This window comes from Pogona vitticeps, chromosome 10 (genome assembly GCF_051106095.1).
Source record: "Pogona vitticeps strain Pit_001003342236 chromosome 10, PviZW2.1, whole genome shotgun sequence".
Classification (NCBI taxonomy): domain Eukaryota; kingdom Metazoa; phylum Chordata; class Lepidosauria; order Squamata; family Agamidae; genus Pogona; species Pogona vitticeps.
Window position 1 is genome coordinate 14,682,427 of NC_135792.1, and position 15,452 is coordinate 14,697,878.

Sequence of the window (15,452 nt, forward strand, 5' to 3'; positions counted from 1 at the left end):
GGTAATCCTCACAGTCTCTAAGACTTTATAGATATCATTCTAGAAGTAGCTCTCCTCAAAATAGATGTTGTAGGAGTAGATCAGTAGATCGCATTTCAGATTAAAATCACCTTTAATAAGGGGTAGGAGGCTTCAATCTCGATCTCCAACTTCCTATGTGTGAAGGAGGTCCCACAGAGAGTGTGCCGTCCCACAAGAAAGAGAGAGAAGAGGGGGTAAGGAAGCCGGAAGGTGCCAATGTAGAAGTGGACCTAAAGGACAACTTAGCTATGTAGGGGGTGAAAACAGAGCGAGGCGGGAAATTTGAAATATGTCTGTGGAGGAGAGCGGGAGTCAGAAGAGGGAGGAGCAAGAGGGGGAAGTGGAGTTGTGGAAACATAAAAGAGGCTGGAGAGGCTGCAAGAGTATGAAAGAGTAAAGACACAGGAGTTATTACAGGATTTTCTCAATTTTAAGTTAGGAGGGTTGCTATCAGACCCCACACCAAAAGAAGTACGTGAGGTGAGACAAGAGATGCTGGAATGGTCTGTCATAGTCTTCCCTAAGAATAAAGGTAGATGATGTCAAGTGATCTGCCCGGACTCTCGATACAACACACCTCCTCCTGAAGGAGACTGGGCCTGGCACCCATGCTGCGGCACCATTTGTGCAGTGTGGAGCACGCCCCTCCAGAAACCCACTGACATGGAGAAGTTTGGCCCAGCACCCCTGTGAGTTCAATGGATATGGGGTGGGAATTTGTGTTGGACAATTACAGCATGTTGCCTGAGTTAAGCCTTTTTGATCCAATTAAGAGCAATATTGATCAACATGTAATCAGTAAAGATGAAGTTGTGAAGGTTAAAAAATGTCCCCTGTGATATTTCTTGCGCAAAATGAGGAGTTGTCAAAATGTGAAACTGAACCCGATCACACTATGCAATTCAAACAACTACTTCAAATAAATTGGTGCCTGATAGTATTTCTAATGGACAGGCAACTGAGTCAATTCAATTAATCTATCCATCTACAGTTTTGATATCAACATAAGACATCAATCTACAAATTAGAGCCAAATAATATGACTGAGCTGGCTGATGTGAGACATACAGATATTGAATCTACTGATTTAGACAAAGGATTGCTTTACTTTCTTTTCCACATCCAGAGGTGCAAGATATTGCTCCTTCTCCATCAGAGGATGTGACCTCATATAATGATTTGGTTGAAAGAATGGCTAAATCTTTGCAGTTACAAGTTATAAAACCAGTTCCTCCAGCAAACAATTCAGTTTTGCAAGAGTCCAAACAAAAATAGTAAAATTGCAATAAAATGACAATGTTAGAGAATTCAACAGATTTGAAAACTCAATTTTGGAAAACACCATCTACAATACCACTAACATTTAAACAAACTGAAAATTTCTAGAGTTCAAGAGGGTGTAAACTTCTTATTTAAACATCCCTTGCCATGGGACAACACAAAGTAGAACTAAATGAATATTACAGAAGGTACCAGTAAATAAAGAAGGAAGGTAATTATGTGCTTTAGGCAAGAAAATATATTCGTAAGCTGCACTTCATATGTGCATTTCTAATTATCAGGCAATGAGGGGTGCATATCATGTAGCAGACTGTACTTAAAAATTATTTCAGCAGCTGTAACTCTGAGATGTCATAAATGGTTAAAATCAACTGGAATGATGGATGCCTCTAGATCAGTGGTCCTCAATGTTGCGAACACGGGTTCGAAAACACACATGTAAGCTTGGACAGAGAGCAATCAGGAGTTTGCACATGCTAAAATGGGCTGAAAGAGTCCAATTCAGCTAGCCATGCTACAACACTCCTTCTCACAAGTCTGCCCACATAAGAACACCCTGGTACTCTCAGATATTATTGTGAAAAGGTCAAGTGGGCTTTGTAGTCCTTAGACTTAACTTGCACCACTGACAGGACTCTAAGTAAGCTAGGCCGAGGCAGCACTCTCAGATGACCCTATGGCAAGTGTACTGTTCAGGAAACCAATTGAGTTTTATAATCTTTATTTTATTAAAGAAAAAGCATGTTACTAAGTATCAGAGCCAAATTAAACCAAAACAAATAATCTAGCATTGTGCTGTTTAGTTACAAAGATGTAGTGAGGCAAAGAAAACATGAAAAATATAAAAGAGTTCAAAAACCTTATTAAAAATACAAAAAGACATTAAAAAGAATCAAAACAGTTCCAGTCCAGGAAATCATTAGTAAAAACAAGTTAATCCAAGTTGGTTATAAAAAGGCTATAGTCCTCAATGATCCTATAGAATAAAAACCCCTAAACAAAAGTAAAAATCCCTTATATGTCCCATAGTCCTTAGAAAAGAAAAATCCAGTAAATATACCATAGTCCTTACAAAATTACAAGAGCATAGTCCATATGGAGTATTCCAAGAAAAGAAGTCCATAAAGAATATTCCATAGAACAGTCCATAGAAAATAGTCCATGCATAGTCCTTAGGAAAAATCCCATAAGTCCAAAAGTAATCCAGCAAAGCATAGAAACCAGTCCATGTAGGTAGGACACCAAACTTTCTCTAAAGACATCAGGGTAAGTCCCAAATGGCTGAAGTGTAGGTCACGAATCACTGAAAGGTCGGTCTTGGAAAGACAATGTCTATAGAGAAAAAGTTCCTTTTTCAAGAGTAACTGGCAAGGGCTCATCGCACCTTCCCACGATGTCATCCAATCAGAGTTCGTTACTAGGCAAACAGTCCTGTTACATCACATGACTTCCTTCCCATACGCACCAGATGTTATTTGGGTTTTCTGTGGTTTATCAAAGAGTCACAACAATTCCCATCTATCTAATCACACAGAGTCCTTTCTCAGGCCTTCAGAATAACATTCTCTCTGCTCGCCTAGAAAACAACTTGTCAGCATAGCACAGATACTATATACAAAGAAACAAAATGGAACCTCTCTGGCTCACTTCATAATTACAAAACCCATATGCCTTCTTAAGATTTTAACTCAAAAACCCATCTCATCACAAGCCCCCTGAAGATTAACAAAATTCCTAAACAATTTAAGTTTTAATTTTGATAACTGAATAAGATGAGATGTCATAATTAAGCAGTAACAAAATAGAGAAAGATATTAACTTGAGCATAAAGTAATACATTTCAAATATGATTCTAAAATAGCAAAACAAGTGATACATGAGAACTATTATAATTACGGTATTTACCATACATGAGAGAAATTTGCGTTAGACACTTCTACTAGTCTGAAAAACAGAAGAACAAACATGTTAGTATACTTAAACAAAAACATCACTCTGCATATGCTCAGATAATACTCTAGTCATCAAACAGTAAAATAGTGAAACCAGGGTTAACATTATAATAACTTGACAATCTAATATACTGATATGAAGTAATAATAGTGAAAACACTCTATGTATGCTCAGGAACATAGTCATACAGAATACCAAGAAAATTAAACATCAGAGCTTTAACAATTCTAGCCATTTTCTCCCCTTGCATCTGCACTAAACATTCGAGATAAACAGTGGGGAATTAACAGTAGATGTTCAACATCAAAATTATATTTTTGCAATCTGAAATACCACTGCATTAATCTTGGGCTTTGATGTCTCTGCTTCTCTAAGAATGACAAAGCATTTTGGTCTGCTTGAATTGGATCAGGGCTGTAAATTACAAAGTTGCCTACATAGCCAATCACATAATATAAATCACCAAACAATTCATCAACCAATTTCTGAAGAGTAACATAGGTATTTTTCATTTCAGGGGCTAGTTTTCTGAGTTGGTAAATTCCCTGAGGGCAAGTAAATGATGTATAAGGGCGATGTTCCTCTTTAATTAAAATCTGATAAAGCCCTCCTTTTATTCCAATCACAGAAATGTATTCAGCGTTTGCAACAATTTCTACCAACATCTCAACATTGATTGTAGAGATTGTTTCAGTCTCCGGGAACTTATTTAACTGGCTAAAATCCAATTCCACTTTAGGATTAGCTAACACAGACTCCAATATCTGTCCTGGGCTAAATTGATCAATGCCTTCCACGCCTTGGTCCAGAAATGCCACACCCCTGGACACATGTATTGCTGAATTAGCTGTGCTATCAGGTTTGGTCACAAGAGGCCGCTGTTGCATCAAAGTTCCCACGGGAGTACTCTGCATAGCCTCAGAAACAGTATCAGCATTCTCACCACTTCCTTGGAAAATAGGCTGTTGAAAATAAGAATGGTCCCAAACCTCTGTTTTTCTTTCTAAAGGTCTTTCTGAGAAGATTAACTGTGGTAATGGGCCAAAGCTTCTAGACATGATTTCAGTCTCTGGAGAAACATCAGTACTTTGTAATCCCCAAAAGTTAGCGCTTCCCCCATCGTTGGTTGTGTTAGGAACAGTCTCACAATCTGACAGGTTCAAATGCAGCCTTGTATCTTTAACCAAGTTTACACAGTCACTTGTACTATTGAAACAATGTGAAAGTTCATGCTGCAAGGTCTCTGTACAAATAACTCCTCCTGTAACATTACTCAACGTCTCTGGTAAAGGTACTTTATCTCCTTCGGTCTGCTTTGATGTGTTCTGTCCGGTCCTAATTAGTTCTCCCTTATGGAGCATTGCCTCCCTGCAAAGCTGCCAGGAAGACCAAGGAATGCCCTCCAACTTCACAGTATCTGATTCCACTGTTCTCTCTGGGCTAAGAGAAGGGGGGTTGTTTGAGATCTGACATGCATCAAAATCTGCTGACACAAGTCCTAGCGAAGAATTAAGCTGAGTCTCTATTTCATCATCCCGGTATTTCACTCCCTCATGAACTGCTGTTGCTTCTAAGCTCTCAGTCCCAGCAATTGCTTTATTACTTTGGAAAATCCCTTGCTCTCCTTCTTCTAGCAAACCCATAGTCTCCTCCTGAATTATTTCAGAACTTCTCACCTGTCCTGTGCTCTGGAAAAGAGCTGAGGTTGGTGCTGAGCTGAATTCCAATGCACTGCAATTCTCTGGAGCACTGCAGTTTTCCCTTGCGTTGTCCGATGTTAATTTCCTCAAGGACACAGCTTCCCGGGGAACTTTCTCCTGCATTCCTTCTTCTGCGCGCTGCTCCAGGGCCTGTGAATCCTCTGTTTGGACGGGCGATGAATCGCTGTCTTCTCTGGAATGCTCCTTAGCATTCCACTGGGCCTCGTTAACTCTTTCCACACAAGCATCTTGCATCTCAGGGTTGCTCCCTATTGTTTGGATCCTCTCGTTGCAGTAATCCCCAAAGGAACCCTGCTGAGCTTGGAAAAACTTTTGCAACAAGCCAGGTTCTGTGCTAAGAAAACGTTTTAAAAGGATGTTTTCCTGATAAAGCTCACGTATCAGGAAATCTCTTTCCCTAATTTTCTTCTTGGCTTGCTCGAAAAATCCCGAAGCCACTTCCAAGAGTCTGTCCACATTTGCCGACGGTTCTTGCTCCTCCATCTTCTGCTGGCACTCTAGCCTAGGCTAGGTCAGCAATAAAAACAAACAAAACTCTAATAATAGAAAGGAAAATTTAAAAATCTCCTCTGCACTTCTGACCAACTGCTGTCCCTTCTGCTATCCTAAGATAGGCGAGAGAACAAACAGCTGCCAAACCAAAATAAAATTAAAAATCTCTTCTGCACTTTTGACCAACTGCTGTCCCTCTGTGACCCTAAGGTCTGTGAGAAGACAGACAGCTGCCAAACCAGAATACTGAAAAATCCAAAAGGAAGAGAAAAGAAAAACTGTGATCACTCTGTGAACCCTAAAGTTACAGAGATGATCAGTGGCTGAACTGGGTGCAGATAGATACCTCTAAGATCATAGGGCATGACTCTAGGCCAAGCCAGATGCAACTAGGTACTCCTGACAGATCCTAAGATCGTAGTGGGGAGACCCAGAGCTAGGCTGGAACACGGCCAGGTGCTCCGGTAAATCCTAAGATTATAGGAGTACACTTAGGCCAAAAACAAAAACAAAATACCTGGATGCAAGTTCCAGAACAAGGTAGTCAGAGTCATTTATGCAATCCTAAGATTATGAAATGACCTGCTCAACTTGGGTGTAAGCACTCCAAAAATAAAGAACATGCATCTTGGAAATTCTTCACTACAACGTTGTAACAACCTGCACATGCCTACTGATTAAATCCAATTGTTTCCTAACAGTTTGCTTGTCCCACTGGGAATCTCTTTCTTAAAAGAGCACCCCAGATTCTAACACACATTACCACAGCCTGAAGATTTAACACCTCTCACCACAGCCTTTAGATCTAACTGCTGGCAAACAGTGTTTCCTAGGAAGCTACTGTTTACACCCAGGGAAGCACCTAGCTCCTTGAAGCCTCAGTGTCCCACTGCAATCAAAACTTAGCTTGTGGATCAGAGTCACTCAAGCTGCCAGATAGAACAAAAATTGGTCATCCTGAGGTACTACAAAACCCAGCACGTGGTCCATCCCACCGCTGCCACCATGTCGTGAACACGGGTTCGAAAACACACGTGTAAGCTTGGACAGAGAGCAATCAGGAGTTTGCACATGCTAAAATGGGCTGAAAGAGTCCAATTCAGCTAGCCATGCTACAACACTCCTTCTCACAAGTCTGCCCACATAAGAACACCCTGGTACTCTCAGATATTATTGTGAAAAGGTCAAGTGGGCTTTGTAGTCCTTAGACTTAACTTGCACCACTGACAGGACTCTAAGTAAGCTAGGCCGAGGCAGCACTCTCAGATGACCCTATGGCAAGTGTACTGTTCAGGAAACCAATTGAGTTTTATAATCTTTATTTTATTAAAGAAAAAGCATGTTACTAAGTATCAGAGCCAAATTAAACCAAAACAAATAATCTAGCATTGTGCTGTTTAGTTACAAAGATGTAGTGAGGCAAAGAAAACATGAAAAATATAAAAGAGTTCAAAAACCTTATTAAAAATACAAAAAGACATTAAAAAGAATCAAAACAGTTCCAGTCCAGGAAATCATTAGTAAAAACAAGTTAATCCAAGTTGGTTATAAAAAGGCTATAGTCCTCAATGATCCTATAGAATAAAAACCCCTAAACAAAAGTAAAAATCCCTTATATGTCCCATAGTCCTTAGAAAAGAAAAATCCAGTAAATATACCATAGTCCTTACAAAATTACAAGAGCATAGTCCATATGGAGTATTCCAAGAAAAGAAGTCCATAAAGAATATTCCATAGAACAGTCCATAGAAAATAGTCCATGCATAGTCCTTAGGAAAAATCCCATAAGTCCAAAAGTAATCCAGCAAAGCATAGAAACCAGTCCATGTAGGTAGGACACCAAACTTTCTCTAAAGACATCAGGGTAAGTCCCAAATGGCTGAAGTGTAGGTCACGAATCACTGAAAGGTCGGTCTTGGAAAGACAATGTCTATAGAGAAAAAGTTCCTTTTTCAAGAGTAACTGGCAAGGGCTCATCGCACCTTCCCACGATGTCATCCAATCAGAGTTCGTTACTAGGCAAACAGTCCTGTTACATCACATGACTTCCTTCCCATACGCACCAGATGTTATTTGGGTTTTCTGTGGTTTATCAAAGAGTCACAACAATTCCCATCTATCTAATCACACAGAGTCCTTTCTCAGGCCTTCAGAATAACATTCTCTCTGCTCGCCTAGAAAACAACTTGTCAGCATAGCACAGATACTATATACAAAGAAACAAAATGGAACCTCTCTGGCTCACTTCATAATTACAAAACCCATATGCCTTCTTAAGATTTTAACTCAAAAACCCATCTCATCACACTCAACTCTTTCCGACCTGCGGACCGGTTGGAGGCGTGGGATCCATGCATCCCCCTGGGCTTACAGGGTGTGCTCGTGTGCATGCCGCAGGGCATCCTTGCGGGGGCATGAGGCACTCGTGGGGGGCAGGCCATGCATGTATGGGTGTATGTGCGTGCATGGTGGGTGGGAGATATGTCTCCACTGCCCGGTCCTGCCAAGGCCACAGACTGGCACAGGTCTGCAGACCAGGGATTGGGGAACACTGCTGTAGATCACTCATAGATCTCCCATTTAACGAGGAAAGTTTTTCCATGTGAAAACTGATGATTACATGCAAGATCTCCATACAAAAGAAAATAACTGCTAAATGTATTTGTCAGAATCCGGCTCCGACAACCTGTGGTGAAGGGAGAAATCTCTGAAATAAAGGAGACTGCAGTTGAGTTATCTGGTTCAAGCATGCTCAGGGTTATCGGCTGAAGTACAGGAACACAGAACAGAACAGAACAGAAGAGAAGAGAACTGCCTCAGCAACGCCCGGCACCCCCTTTTATTGAGTATTAAAGTTACATAACTTGGGGCTTGAACCAATAGGGGCATCGAGTGTAATCTGCCCAGCAACAAACCGCACAAGGACATCAATGTGGTACAATGCTGTTTCAGGTGGTCTGGGATCTTCTTCAACCGGGAAATCCAGTGACTGCTCATCAGCTCGCTGTGATGAGTTTGCCATTCATTTTGAGGGGAAAATCACTCAGATTCGCAGTGGGTTGGACTCCACCGTTACTGCAAAATCGGAGGATGTGTCCAGTATGCCGTGTTTAGGTCAAATATTAATGGATGCATTTTAATTGTTGAGACCTGAGGATGTGGACAGGGTGCTTGGATCTGTTCGTTCTCCCACCACTCTGCTCGACCCTTGCCCATCTCGGCTAATTGGAAGATCTGCCAGGAGGTTCACACTTGAGTCCAGGAGGCCTCTTTGAGAGAGGGAGTGGTCCCTACCACCTTGAAAGAGGCGGTAATTCGTCCACTCCTTAAAAAGCCTAACCTGGACCCAAGACTGGTGGTTAACTACCGACCAGTGGTGAACCTCCCTTATTTGGGCAAAGTGTTGGAGCGGGTTGTAGCCGGGCAACTCCAGGCGCTGCTGGATGAAACGGATTTTCTGGATCCATTTCAATTGGGTTTCAGGCCAGGTTTTGGTACGGAGACTGCCTTGGTCGCCCTGTACGACGACCTGTACGAGAGACAGGGGGAGTGTGACTCTGTTGATAGTGTGACAAACCCCAGACCTACTAGGGTATGCCACAGTTTCACTAAGCTGCCACCAACCATTCCCTATAAGGAGTCACACAGACCAGGAATGGATTTTTAACAAATAAAGGAATAAGGTTTATTTAAACAACACACAGGGAAAATAAAATGATCAGGTGAATAAGATACAGTAACGTGGCTTAGTCTCAATCATACATACACACAGTTTGGTTCACACAGAACACTTAACTTGAAGCACAGACCCTGAACCTATCAGTTCTGGCTAACCATACAGACACCTGAACCTATCAGGTTGGTACTGACTGACACACAGTAGTACCCTGTCTGACACACAGACTCCCACACCAGCTTCTTCTCTCAGCTTCTCCTCCAGCTTCTCCTTCTTCTCCACACAAGCTCCACATATATATACAGTACAGCCCCACCTCCTGATGTCCCGCCTTCCACTCCCCATAGGCTGGAACTTTCCCTCCAAACCCATGACAGACAGGTAACATCAGTGCTGTATGTAACACCTCCCCTCTTTATAAGTTGTTTTGTAGGGGGAAAGCTAAGGTGCTTTTCACCAAAAAAACAACCTGGTTAAAACACACAAAACAGTTATACATACAATATCATACTTACTTTTACTTACACTCTAAGTTAACCATATCAATACATCAAGTTACCTTTATTCATACAAACCAACATGTTTAATAAACAGACACATTTGACTTTTTGTCATCAAAATATATACATAGTCCATGTTTCTTTCGCCGTCTTCATTCTTCGGGTCTTCTTGACAAGGCGTCAGCAACACAGTTCACTGACCCTCTGACCACCTTCACTTCAAAGTCATAGTCTTGCAGATTTAAAGCCCACCTCATAAGTTTACTATTGTGGGTTTTCATTGTCTTTAACCATTGCAGTGGTGAATGGTCAGTGCACAGAATAAAATGTCTTCCCCAGATGTAAGGCTTGGCCTTCTGGATCGCGTATACTATGGCCAGACACTCCTTCTCCACGGTTGCCAAATGTCTCTCACCTTTCTGGAGTTTCCTACTCAGGTAGGACACTGGATGCTGGTCACCATTTTCATCCTCCTGGCAAAGAACTGCTCCTACCCCGCTGTTAGACGCATCGGTGTAGATGATGAACTCCCGGTCGAAGTCTGGAGCACGCAGCACTGGATAGTTGATGAGCGCCTCCTTCAACCTCCGGAACGCCTCCTCACAGTCGCTGGTCCACGGGATGCGGTCATCAGTCTTCTTCCTCGTCAGATCGGTCAGCGGAGCCGCAATCTCGCTAAACCTCGGGATGAACTTTCTGTAGTAGTGCACCAACCCAAGAAATGATTTGACTTTTCTCTTGGTGTTGGGTCTAGGCCAATCACGAACTGCTTCTATCTTGGCCTCTAGGGGTTTTATCACTCCTCCCCCTACTATGTGACCCAAGTATTTTATTTCTGGTCTACCCAGTTGCAGTTTGTTCTCTTTGCAGGGCCTAGGCCACAGCACTTCCTCCCCTGGGTCAAAGTGCCTCTCCCTGGCTTTCTGGTCATCCCAAGCTTTCTTTCTGACCTTTTGAGCTTGCAGGGTCTCTGCTGCTAGCTCTAGGTTTCTCTTTAGGTCATTCATCAAGGTGTCTATGTATGTCACAACGTCTTGTGGGTCATCCTGGGTGATCTGCTCCCAATTTTGTTTGATCAAATCAAGGGGCCCTTTCACCCTTCTCCCAAATAAAAGTTCAAACGGACTGAACCCGGTACTGGCTTGTGGCACTGATCGATAAGCAAACAAAAGGGATTGCAGCTTCTGGTCCCAATTGTTTGGATTCTCTGCCAAGTAAGCCCTAATCATGCGCATTAGAGTCCCATTGAACTTCTCAGTTAACCCATTACTTTCAGAGTGATAGGCAGTGGTTTCCTTGTGCTTAATTCCACAGATTTGCCATAACCGTTTCATGAGCTTCGATGTGAACGATGTGCCCAAATCTGTGATTATTTCTGAGGCAAATCCCATCCTGGACATATACCCCACCAAGGCATCTGCCACTGTGTTAGTTTCAATGTTAGTCAAGGGAATGGCTTCAGGGTACCTCGTGGCATGGTCCACAATGGTGAGAATGAACCTGTTCCCCCTCTTTGTGGCCTTGGGCAAAGGTCCCACAATATCCACCCCTATGCATTTGAACGGAGTGTCAATCACAGGCAAAGGGCACAACTTTGCTTTGGTCCTGTCGCGGCTATTCCCCTGCCTTTGACACACATCACATTGTTTACAGAACTCTTTGATCTGCTTTCCTATTTCAGGCCAGTAAAAATTCTGTGTGATTCTCTGCTGTGTTTTGTTCACCCCTAAGTGCGCAGCAAACATGTCAGAGTGCCCCCTTTGTAAGATCATGGGGCGATACTTTTCAGGTACCACTAGCTGACTTCGGATCCCATCTCCCCCTTTTGAGATATTCCTCAGGGTCTCTCTATACAAAATCCCCTTTTTCTCTAGAAATCTCACTGGGGTTTCAGGTGTTAGCTGGGCGTCAGTCACCTGTTCAAAACACTTTTGGAGAGTGGCGTCTGCCTTTTGCTCTTGGCCAAATCGGCTGTCTGTGGTTAAGGTTTCCACCACAGCTTCTGAACTCCCCTCTGCTTCCGTCTCTGGCTCATCATTACCCCCCTGAACTGTCCCCGTGGTGGCTTGTGAACGTGTAATCACTAGCACCCGTTTCACATGTTCAGCCAGGTCATTTCCCACGAGCACGGCTGCTGGCAGAGTCGATGAAATCGCTAGCCGCCAAACTCCCCTCCAGCCTTGAAAGTTCACAGGTACCTCCGCTACTGGCAGTGAGATCACCTGCCCCTCAATCCCTGCCACCTTCATGCTCTCATTTGGGATTATATATTCCCTAGGAATAATATCTGGATGGCACAGGGTCACCTGGGAACAAGTGTCCCTCAGCCCCCGATACTGATGGTCAAGTATTCCTACGTCCACCCCTGCTGTTTCAAACAACTGAGAATCTGTTCTCACAAGTAAGCAGCGCTTGACCTCCACAAGAGGACCATTTTCCTCAGCCTGATCAGCAGATGTAACTGTTCCAGATTGAGTAGCCATGGCAACAGGCTCCCTCAGTGACAAGGAGCTTTGCTCTTTCTGGACACAGAACACCGCTTTTGGCTTGGTTCCACTCGAATCCTGAGGCACAATTCCTTTTAGCTGCTTTAATTTCTCACACTCTGAGATTAGATGGCCCTTTCCCTGACAGAAATAACATTTTCTGCTATATTTTGAGTCTTTCTCATCTTGTTTTGGTTTTCCCTCCAAAATCTGAGGTCTTGGTTTCATGTCTGAGGGCTTCCCTTCACCATGGGCCCCTCCCCCTTGCTGGCTTTTCCCTGGTCCCTGAGAGTACTTGCTGTAGGTTTCTTTAGGTTTCCCCATCGATTTCCCCTCACCCAAGGGCTTTCTTATTTGGGAAATAAAATCTGCGATCTCGGCTGCTTCTGCCACAGATTTTGGTTTCCTTTCCCTCACCTGGAATTTCAGTTCCCCATGCAGGACTGAATAGAACTGTTCCAGCGCTATGAAGTCTTTGAGCTGCTGAAAGATCTCTGTCCCCTCCTGAGATAGCCATTTCTCTAGCAGCCTCACCAATTGGGCCCCCACTTGGGTAAAAGTCTGCTCTGGTTTCTTGGTGATTGACCTGAATCTTTGCCTCAGCTGTTCCGCATTTATCCCATGTCTGGCAAACACCAGTTTTTTAAACTCTGCAAAATCTTTCATCAGTTCCTCTGGCATCTCTGCATAGACTTCTGCCAGGCTGCCACTGATTAAAGATCGCATGATGGTCATCTTCTCAGTTTCCCTTACTGAGAAGTCCACAAACGCTCTTTCCACTAGGGAAAAGAACACCTCAGGACAATCTCCCTTGTGGTACACAGGGAATTTCTTCAGGTCAGCTTTAGACAATTGGCCTTCCTCAGAATCCCTATTGTTATTATTGTTCTGGTTCATCATTTCCAATTTTCTTAACTCAAACGCCATTCTTTCTTTTTCCAGAGCAATTTTCTCTCTCTCCAATCTTTCTTCTCTCTCCATTCTCTCTCTCTCTCTCTCTAATTCAAATTGCCGTTGTTTCTCTCTTTCCCTTTCCTCCATTTCCCTCACCCTCAGTTCATGCTGTTGGGCTAGGAGCATTTTTCTGAGTTCTGGGTTCTGTTCTCCCATGCTGTCACCTTGCACTGAGCCAAATTCATCCTCAGAACCTTGGTCAACCTGGGGGTCTTTCACTTCACCCATTTCTGCCATTTGGCTTCGAGTCAAGGGCATAATCCCCCCCCAGAACAGGCTGCTTTCAAAAGTCAAGCCTCAAAATAAAGCGACCACTTTTTTTTCTTTCGCCTCAGAACCAGCTTTCTATAGATTGCTGCTGTTCTTGAGCACTAACTTGCAACAGTTGCGAGCCAGAGTCTACCCCCCTTTGCTAGGCCTCTCAGCAGGCAAGCTAGATCACTGCTACTACCCAGTTTTGCCTCAGCTTTTTTCCCGCCAAAACAGGTTACCTCAGAGCTCCCTAATCTAGTCCCCAATCTGAGGCTACACGTTCTTCTACTAGCGCACCTCCCCGTGAGGTACACCTAGAAGATTACCTACGTGCTCTCAGATTGTCCCTGACTAGACCCCCCTTGCTCTGGGCACACTTGCCAAGGCTTTGCTGTACCACTGGACAACTGGACCAGTCGTATCCCACACGCTGGACACCAATCAATGTGACAAACCCCAGACCTACTAGGGTATGCCACAGTTTCACTAAGCTGCCACCAACCATTCCCTATAAGGAGTCACACAGACCAGGAATGGATTTTTAACAAATAAAGGAATAAGGTTTATTTAAACAACACACAGGGAAAATAAAATGATCAGGTGAATAAGATACAGTAACGTGGCTTAGTCTCAATCATACATACACACAGTTTGGTTCACACAGAACACTTAACTTGAAGCACAGACCCTGAACCTATCAGTTCTGGCTAACCATACAGACACCTGAACCTATCAGGTTGGTACTGACTGACACACAGTAGTACCCTGTCTGACACACAGACTCCCACACCAGCTTCTTCTCTCAGCTTCTCCTCCAGCTTCTCCTTCTTCTCCACACAAGCTCCACATATATATACAGTACAGCCCCTCCTCCTGATGTCCCGCCTTCCACTCCCCATAGGCTGGAACTTTCCCTCCAAACCCATGACAGACAGGTAACATCAGTGCTGTATGTAACAGATAGTACTGGACCTCTCAGCGGCTTTCAACACCATCGACCATGGTGTCCTTCTGGATAGGTTGGCTGGGTTGAGAGTTGGGGGCACCGTTTTACGGTAGTTCCACTCCTTCCTGGCTGACCGTGTCCAGAGGGTGGTGCTGGGGGACAGTTGCTCTGCCCATAGCATTTACATTGTGGGGTTCCTCAGGGCTCGATACTGCCCCCATGCTGTTTAACAGCTACAGTGGTGCCCCGCTAGACGCTTACCCCGCATGATGTCAAAATCACTTTATGATGAGTTTTTTGCGATCGCAATAGCAATCGCAAAACGATGGTTTCAATGGGTTTTTTTCGCTTGCGGTCAATTAGGAGCCTGCTCCGCGAACTGTTTGTTCGCTAAACAACAATTTTTCTGGCTCTGCAAAATGGATTCCCTTCATAAAATGGCTTCCTTCCCTTCGCAAAATGGCTGTTTTCTGGACCCCTGCTTCGGAAGACACCGATTTTAAACATCTGATCAGCGGTTCTCTATGGGCGATCTTTGCTGGACGATGAGGTATTTCCCCCATCGGAATGCATCGAACGGTTTTCAATGCATTCCAATGGTGTTTTTTTCACTTGACAATTATTTCGCTTAACAGCAATTTTCCTGGAACGGATTATCGTCAAGCAAGGCACCACTGTACCTGAAACCACTGGGAGAGGTCATCAGGAGGTTTGGGCTGAGGAGTCAGCAATATGCTGACCATGCTCAGCTCTACCTCTCGTTTTCCACCAATCCAGATGAGGCGGTTTCAGTGCTGAACTCGTGTCTGGACCTGATAATGGACTGGATGAGGGTTAATAAATTGAAACTCAATTCAGACAAGACAGAAGTGCTGTTAGTGGGTGCTTCGTCGGACAAGTTGGAGGGCCATTTCCCTGCCCTGAATGGGGTTACACTCTCCCTAAGGGACAGGGTCTGCAGCCTGGGGGTGCTCCTGGACCCCAGTCTAACTCTGGAAGCCCAGGTGGATGCAGTGGCCAGGGATGCCTTCCTTCAGCTGCAGAAGTTGTACCAGCTACAGCCCTACCTGGACGAGCAGAGTCTCATGACAGTTACACAAGCACTGGTAACATCCCACATAGATTACTGCAATGCGCTCTACGTGGGGGCTGCCTTTGAAGATGATCCAG

At 43.9% G+C, this 15,452-nt stretch overlaps 1 long non-coding RNA gene across 1 annotated transcript in view; it reads left to right on the plus strand.

The window, feature by feature from the left end:
* Positions 1–2,180, plus strand: part of LOC144584367 (uncharacterized) — a 54,753-nt gene extending 52,573 nt beyond the window's left edge. Inside the window, exon 2 of the long non-coding RNA XR_013538567.1 lies at positions 2,061–2,180. This is a non-coding gene — a long non-coding RNA (uncharacterized LOC144584367). The remainder of the gene's footprint in view (positions 1–2,060) is intronic.
* The last annotated feature ends 13,272 nt before the right edge of the window (positions 2,181–15,452 follow it).